The following is an 8,670-nucleotide window of genomic DNA, read 5'->3' as shown; positions in this document are numbered from 1 at the left end:
CAAATCACGTGCTGTAACTAACTTCGAACATGCTTTTAATTGATGTGCCCTCAGGTAAGTTCAGTAAAAAGGTTGGCTTGTTCTATTGGAAGTGACAGGTTTTATTTGATCTTTTATTGTAAAACAAAAGATGGAGCCATTATTGTCAAGTCTAAAAGCGGTTCAAACGCGAGCTGAGCAAACGATTTTGTGTCAGACAAGTGATGCGAATGTGTGACTGTGCTGGAAACAAAATCAAAGGGAGGTTCTCAATCGTTTTGCACACACACACACACACACACACACACACACACACATACGCACGCACGCAGGCATGCACGCGCACAATCACACGCACACACGTACGCACACACACACACACGCACACACAAACACACACACACACACACTCGCGCGCGCGCGCGCGCACACACACAAACACACACACACACACACACACGCACACGCCCGCCCGCCCGCACGCACGCACACACACACACACACACACACACACACACACACACACACAAACACACGCACGGAACAAAAAATAGAGTCAGTATTGACAAGTTTTAAAGCGGTCCAAATGAGCGCTGTGCAAACGATTTTGTGTCAGACAGGTGATGCTTGTGTGTGAGTGTGCTGAAAAAATTAAAGGTAGGTTCTCGATTATTTACACACACACGCACGCACGCACTCACACACACACACATACACACACACACACACACACACACACACACACACACACAACACACACACACACACACACACACACACACACACACACACACACACACGCACGCATGCGCACACACAGAAGCACACGCACGCTGGCACGCAGGAACGTGTACATTCACATGCACACACGCACTGACGCACGCACCTACACACACACGCACGCACACACACACACACACACACACACATGCACACACACACACACACACGCACACACACGCGCACACACATACACGCACACACACACGCACGCCCGCAGCGACACACACACACACACACACACTCACACACAAACACACACACACACACACACACACACACACACACACACGCACGCCCGCAGCGACACACACACACACACTCACACACACATACACACACACACACACACACACACACACACACACACACACACGCACGCCCGCAGCGACACACACACACACTCACACACACACACACACACACACACACACACACACACACACACACACACACACACACACACTAGTACGCCTTTTGTTAACAAAAAGAAAAATAGAAACAACAAAAGTCAATATTAATTTAAGGAAACAAAATTAAAAAACACTGACAGTCCCCAAAAATCATTCACTCGAGTATAAAACTCTTGTTACACAGCCTCACAGGTACACTGTTCATGAGATCTCCGAGAAAGGTCTTCACAATTACTTTGGGCAAGGAAATCATCAAATGTTAACATCTCCGGGCAAAAACCATGGCTGAAATCCTAACACAAACACCTTGGTCTTTGCAAGCAAATGAGTCTAGCAATTCGTCAACAGTTGCACCGCTCGGTAATCCAGTGTTTACAAATGTTTCACGAATGGCGCCAAGCATCTGGCTGGAGGCGAACGCATGGATGTGGAAAACATTCGGCATCCCCATCATCGTGCTGGGGACGTTCGGAAACACCATGTCTATCCTGGTTCTCCGACGTCTCAGGTCCTCAGGACAATCTCCCCTCAACGTCTACCTGACCGGCTTGGCTGTCACAGACACGGTATGTTTGTACCTGAGTACTGGGGAAAGATGGGCCAGGTATATGCTCCATGTCAACGTCTTCGCGCACCACGACTTGGGCTGCAAACTCGGATATTGGGTCCTCAACTTTTCTGCCGCCATTTCCTCCTGGTTTCTGGTTGCCATGACGATCCAGCGCGCGGCTTCTGTGACGTTTCCACACCGTGTGAACGTGCTGTGTACGACAGAAAGGACCAAGGTCATCGTAGGTGTGATATCTGGAGTTTGGGGTTTGTTTTATTCTCACATGCTGTACGGGGTTGAGGCGATCGGGTCAACCTGCGGAATACGGTCTCCATCCTACCGACAGTTCTTCGTGAACACCTGGGTGACTGTCGACTTGATTTGTTATTCCCTCCTGCCGTTCGCTTTGCTCTTTATCATCAACACCGTGCTTGTGAGGAAACTGCTAGCCTCTATCTCTGTGGCAAGATCTCAGCTGTCAACGACACAGAATTCTAAGCATCACGAGTCGCACAGGAAGAAGAGAGCGTCATCCACGACCTTGACAGTCGTAGTAGTCTCAGGAACGTTTTTACTGCTTTCGTCGCCTGTAGTGACCTTCAACACAATTTCCAGCGTGCATGGGTCCAGCAGTGGAAATGTCTCTGATCCCGAAAAGAACTTTTTCCTCCACAACCTGTTCTTTATGCTTGGGTCTGTCAACTTTGCCGTCAACTTTTATCTCTACTGTCTTACAGGAACCAAGTTCAGACGAAGCTTTCTGGACATCGTCGGCTGTTGTCGTTCAGAGTCGGCGAAAAGGTCAAGGGCTCCCCCTGCTCCGAACATGGGCCAGTCCACATCGATAGCAACAGTCTCGGCCAGCTTGGACTGAAAACGATAGAGACTGCTGGGCTGAGCATGGGGTGCACGAGAAAGTTACCATCCAAACAGGAGCCACCCGCAGTGTTGGATTTGTTGAAACCGAGATGTGATAAATTCTGGTTTCAACGAATCAGAACCCGCGGTTTGTTCTTTACCGTTTGGGTGGCATCCACTTTGGCTTCATGCGGCAATACCTCAGCCCTGGAGCCGGTTTCATGGACTCGTGGTGGTTTTCTTCTTGTCGTTCGCCTTTACACTTGGAGTCCAGCTCTGGAAATGAAGTCGGTGGTCTTATGTAGAGCCTCCACAGGTCCATGCAGCTTCTCGTGGAGGGTCGTCGGCCTGGTTCAGATATCTCTCTCCTCAGGGGCTAGAGATTCCTGCAGTCCTGCAGAATGTGGGCTGCATCTTGCTCTGCGTCTACGCGGGGAACCGACTCGTGGTGGTCACATTCACAGTCTGACCACTGCTTCGTCGACCGACTGCGGTTGTCCGTACACGGTGCTGTGGAAGGAAGGGCAGCACTATAATCGGGCAACTCCCTGTGCGCAGAGGCAGAGTCGGCCGACTGAAATCTGTTTCAACCCGATTTCGTCGGATTTCTGCATTTCACACTTAACTGCAGTTGACCGACTGTTACTGGCCCATGAAACAGGCCCCAGAAAGATCGCATTAGTCGGGGAAATTAATGGAAATCACGCGGAAGACCACACACACACACACACACACACACACACACAAACACACACACACACACACACACACACACACACACACACATATATATATATATATATATATATATACAAACAAATATATATATTGCTATATATATGAGAACCTATTTTAAAACAAGTTTTTTTCTCAATTAGTATGAAATATATTGTGATGTCACACGCTTTCCTTCTTTGCCACTACCAAAGCAAACGTGTGCAAGATTGTATGTTACACGTTTTGGAGCATGACAAGAACGGATTCAAACTCGAAATCGTCCATCCAAAAGCCCCGAAATGCACACACACGACTTGTATTTCTCCTGCTGTTATCGTTTCTTCTCGTTACAAATTCTTCAACGCTGAGAATACTGAAAACGGCATCCAAGACGACAGTACTGTTTCCATACGCGAATTTAGGTGCCCTTGAAAAGTGGCTCGATCACGAGGCCTGTTGGTCTGAATCTAGAAGGACAGAGTAATGAACATAGAAGACAAAGATCCCGAAAAGAACAAACATTTCGCGCATGTAGACACAGAAATACGTCATGAAGAATACGACGCTTCAAAAGATACAGACTGAGACAATGACTGTGACGTCATTCACATATACCCAGACGTCATTCATAGTTGTTCGGTCACTTCCGTCAAAAAGTAGATCTCTCCACAATGGCTGCTCCTGTGTTTAGGTTTGTCAAGCGTGAGTACGCAAAACGAGTTTGTTCTCTCCTCTGTTGAAGCTGTGAGACATATATGCTATTCAGCCTTGGTCGTGTGACAGAGTTTTCTTCCACACTCGATTAGCTGACGGCTTCGTTAGACAATCAACGTAATCTCGTGTGGAAGAAAACGTCTGTCGCATAATACAAAAGATATGTACAGCCTTATCTTTAGATGACGTATGAAAAATGTCCCTGTCAGAAGTTGATAGATGCTCCATCAGGAAGGGACGTAACTAAGTTTGAGTCAAAATTGGTGTTACCTTTTCCTGATCAAGAAAGGTACCAGCTGGAAGGGAGCCAACTGCGGGGTCAAACTGATTGAAATTGAGCTTTGTTTGAGATTTAATCGTTCCGACCCCGCGGTTGGTAACTTGCCAGTGCACATCAGGCCAGCTCAAGTTCTCGCCGCCATTTGATTTGGTCGGTCGAATCCAGGGCCAGATCTGGGGGGGGGGGGGGGGGGGTCTGGATTCCGGACCCCCCCTGGCCATCCGATGTACCTCTCAGAGAAAAAAAGGAAAAAAATGTCAGATTTAATTACTAGGCATAATAATAAATGTCTTTGTGATTATTCCACTGTATTTTGTTACTGTTGAAAATGTGTAATTTTGATTCCCAGTTGCAAGGAAAGACCAAAAAATGACCTCACAAAGGCAACATTTTCTCGGCTTCTGGGAGGCTTTGCCCCCCCCCCCCCTCCCCCCAGCGGGGCGTTGCCCCTGCACCCCACCGGGGCCTCGGCGGCCACTGGATCCCTGCCTTCACTTGGAACCCCCCCCTCCCCCCCCCCCTCAAACGAACTTGGTCCGGCCCTGGAATCTACACTGATGGAGTTGCCGTAGCTGCACGTACGTGCCGGTGAAAATTCAGCTACGCATGCGCGGTTGAGTTATCCCAATATCTCGTGACCATGTGCTAGTGAAATTTCAAGTAGGCTTCTGCAGTCAACCATTGTCATGCAATCTACGTTTTCTGGAAATAAATCTGCCTGGATGTTCAAGCGGTGTGGCGGAGTAAGCGAAGTGCCCCAAACTGTCAAGTAAAGCTTGTCAAATTGGGGCAAATAAACCTTTTCTGGATGAAACTCTGTCAGGATTTCCAGCTGTCTGGAAGAGTAAGAGCCTCTGTATTTTGAATTCCACAACATCCGGAGCATGTTCCACGCTACCGATCGGCTGTATCCTTTTTACATTTAGTCAAGTTTTGACTAAATGTTTTAACATAGAGGGGGAATCGAGACGAGGGTCGTGGTGTATGTGTGTGTGTGTGTGTGTGTGTGTGTGTCTGTCTGTCTGTGCGTGTGTGTGTGTAGAGCGATTCAGACCAAACTACTGGACCGATCTTTATGAAATTTTACATGAGAGTTCCTGGGAATGATATCCCCGGACATTTTTTTTATTTTTTCGATAAATACCTTTGATGACGTCATATCCGGCTTTTTGTAAATGTTGAGGCGGCACTGTCACACCCTCATTTTTCAATCCAATTGATTGAAATTTTGGCCAAGTAATCTTCGACGAAGGCCGGACTTCGGTATTGCATTTCAACTTGGTGGCTTAAAAATTAATTAATGACTTTGGTCATTAAAAATCTGAAAATTGTAAAAAAAAAAAAAATGAATAAAACGATCCAAATTTACGTTCATCTTATTCTTCATCATTTTCTGATTCCAAAAACATATAAACATGTTATATTTGGATTAAAAACAAGCTCTGAAAATATAAAATAAAAAAAATTATGATCAAAATTAAGTTTCCGAAATCGATTTAAAAACACTTTTATCTTATTCCTTGTCGGTTCCTGATTCCAAAAACATATAGATATGATATGTTTGGATTAAAAACACGCTCAGAAAGTTAAAACGAAGAGAGGTACGGAAAAGCGTGCTATCCTTCTCAGCGCAACTATTACCCCGCTCTTCTTGTCAATTTCACTGCCTTTGCCACGAGCGGTGGACTGACGATGCTACGAGTATGTGGTCTTGGTGAAAAAAGCAGTGCGTTCAGTTTCATTCTGTGAGTTCGACAGCTTGACTAAATGTTGTTATTTCGCCTTACGCGACTTGTTTGTTTGTTTGTTTGCTTAACGCCCAGCCGACCACGAAGGGCCATATCAGGGCGGTGCTGCTTTGACATATAACGTGCGCCACACACAAAACAGAAGTCGCAGCACAGGCTTCATGTCTCACCCAGTCACATTATTCTGACACCGGACCAACCAGTCCTAGCACTAACTCCATAATGCCATACGCCAGGCGGAGCAGCCACTAGATTGCCAATTTTAAAGTCTTAGGTATGACCCGGCCGGGGTTCGAACCCACGTCCCGATCACGGGGCGGACGCCTTACCACTAGGCCAACCGTGCCGGTGGCTGTTTCCTGCGATCGGGACAAACAACCATCTGTGATGTGTGTGCTATGCAGCGTGCGCTAAATATGATACCATTTTCTCTCGACAATATAATCATCAGAACCACGAATCGCCACGGATGGCTTGCTAATCACTGGAAGTGTTTGCGAAGCAGGTGGTTTTTTTCCTAAACTCACGTGACCTCAAGCCAAACCAACCTGACCTCGATCAAAACACGATGTAATACTTGCCAGCAATCATTTCCGCAACAGAACTCCGATGAACCCGTGAACGCTGGTTTTCGAAAGAAAAGGGTATCATATTGTGCGCACGCTGCATAACATACACATCAGAGTTAGTTATTCTTCCCGATCGCAGGATACCAGTCCATCATGAGCGTGGAACATGCTCTGGATGTTGTGAACAGCGTGTCCGAGCTGAAGGGGCTTTAACTCTTCTAGACTGCTGATGATAAACCTGACAGAGTTATTTTTAAAAATTGTCTATTAACAGCACAAGGCGGGCCAACTTAGAGCTGTCATCCCGACCAACAACTTATGCATGGTGTGTATGTAACGCAGTGTTCGCTGAACTATGATATATACCCTTTTCTTTCAAAAATATACTCATTGGACTTAATGATTCGTTGCGACAACGATGGCTGGCCCACAGTAATCGCTGACAACGTGTTTAAGCTGAGGTCACGTGGGTTTGGCTTGAGGTCACGTAAGTTCAGGAAACAACACGTGCTGGGCGCGAGGCCATCAGCGAAGTCAAGGTCATCAATTATTGTCAACTGTATTTCCTTGTTCGTACCTGCTAGCCTTAATGATCCAATAAAGGATACTTATTCGTGCGAGCATCTCAGGCGTACTGTCTGTCTGTCTGTCGGTCTGGTTTATGTCTCTGTCTATGTCTGTCTGTCTGTCTGTCTGTCTGTGTACGTTAGTGAATATATATGCCTCACTGCAATGTTTATCTACTAAATTGCAACAGCTTTAGTCATAACATCAATTAACAATAACAACACGTTTTTGTCCATTAAAATGAGTACATTTAAATGAAAACAAATCTTCGACGCACCCACATGCCTGTGAACGATTTAAGACACATAATTAAGAAATAATTGACAGTAAGGACATGGTAATAAGGCAATCAGGAATCTGATAGACACACCAATATTGATTAAGTCAGTGCCTTATGTTGACATGACATTACAATATAAATAGGATTGCAAACGGTTGATTTTTTTCCAAACACAATTATTCTCTTAACTTGGCTTGGCATCAAGCAGCACAAAGTTTTTGATCACTGATGTGAGCTGTTCAAGTCGAACTTTAGATTATGAAATAATGTCCGATCATAACCTTTCATTATATTGACACGATGCATGCTTACGCATTATGTGGATATAGCGGGCTGTCATCTTATGATGTCATACTGAAGTAGGCTATACATAGTGACTGATATGTTAGCTTCTTAGTATGTTATGATGTCATTTTAACTACCGTTGTGAGTATTCAACATTTCACTCAGACCTTTATGTTTCTAAACTAATAAATGCGCGTATTTGGTTAAACTACACGATATTCATCAACGCAGTATAACTATGATGTGTGTGTGTGTGTGTGTGTGTGTATGTGTGTGTGTGAGTATGCAGGGCCGGACCAAATGAGTTGTAAGGGGGGGGTTTCTCCTTTTTTGGGGGGGCAAATCAGCAAAGTGGCGAAGCTAGGGGGGTCCGGGGGCATGCTCCCCCGGAAAATGTTTGAAAAACGGTTAAAATCTGTGTAATCTGGTGCATTCTGGGCCTTGTTTTGAGGGTTAAGAGCAGCATTGTTTTGGTGCTAAAACTAGTAAAAAAAAAAAAAACACTCAAAGCAAGGTACATGCTTTTTCAGGTGTGGGGTTCCGGAACCCCTGGAACCCCCCCCCCCCCTGGGTCCGGCCCTGGTATGTGTGTGTGTGTGTGTGTGTGTGTGTGTGTGTGTGTGTGTGGGTGTCCGTGGGAGTGCACGTGTGAGTGTGTGTCCCAGTGTAAATGTGTGTGTGTGTGTGTATGTCCAAGTGCGTGTGCCTATGTGTGTGTGTGTGTGTGTCTTTGTGTGTGTGTGTGTGTGTGTGTTTGTGTGTGTATGTGTGTGTGTGTGTGTGTGTGTGTGTGTGTGTCCAAGTGTTTATGTGTGTGTGTTTGGGCGTGCGTACGTGCATGCGTGCGTTGTATTTCGTTGTCTTGAATGTATTGATTGTACTCAAGCCAGACAGCAATATGCATTCAGCACAGTCTTCCTCTCAAGGTAA

The 8,670-nt window shown here is 46.0% G+C and overlaps 1 protein-coding gene across 1 annotated transcript in view; it reads right to left on the bottom strand.

Annotated features, from left to right (window-relative positions):
- The window catches only part of LOC138969231 (uncharacterized), a gene marked incomplete in the record, with an annotated part of 180,191 nt that overhangs the window by 110,944 nt on the left and 60,577 nt on the right, over positions 1–8,670 (bottom strand).

The sequence above is a fragment of the Littorina saxatilis genome, linkage group LG6 (assembly GCF_037325665.1).
Source record: "Littorina saxatilis isolate snail1 linkage group LG6, US_GU_Lsax_2.0, whole genome shotgun sequence".
NCBI classification, from domain to species: domain Eukaryota; kingdom Metazoa; phylum Mollusca; class Gastropoda; order Littorinimorpha; family Littorinidae; genus Littorina; species Littorina saxatilis.
The sequence above is the reverse complement of the archived record's forward strand: the minus strand, read 5'-3'. Positions and strand labels throughout refer to the sequence as shown.